Here is a 253-nt window from a genome sequence, read left to right as displayed (position 1 = left end):
CATCCACAGATGCATCTCGAGCAGGGCCAAGGAGGTGATCCTCCCCCTCTATGCGGCACTGGTCAGGCCGCAGCTGGAGTACTGCGTCCAGTTGTGGGCGCCGCACGTCAGGAGGGATGTGGCCAGCATGGAGAGGGTCCAGAGGAGGCCACCCACATGATCAGGGGCAGCAGGGCAGGCCCTACGAGGAGAGGCGACGGGACCTGAACCTGTTCAGCCTCCACAAGAGAAGGCTGAGGGGGGATCTAGTGGC

The sequence above is a fragment of the Alligator sinensis genome, unplaced genomic scaffold (genome assembly GCF_000455745.1).
Source record: "Alligator sinensis unplaced genomic scaffold, ASM45574v1 scaffold769_2, whole genome shotgun sequence".
NCBI classification, from domain to species: domain Eukaryota; kingdom Metazoa; phylum Chordata; order Crocodylia; family Alligatoridae; genus Alligator; species Alligator sinensis.
Note: the sequence above shows the minus strand (reverse complement) of the source record.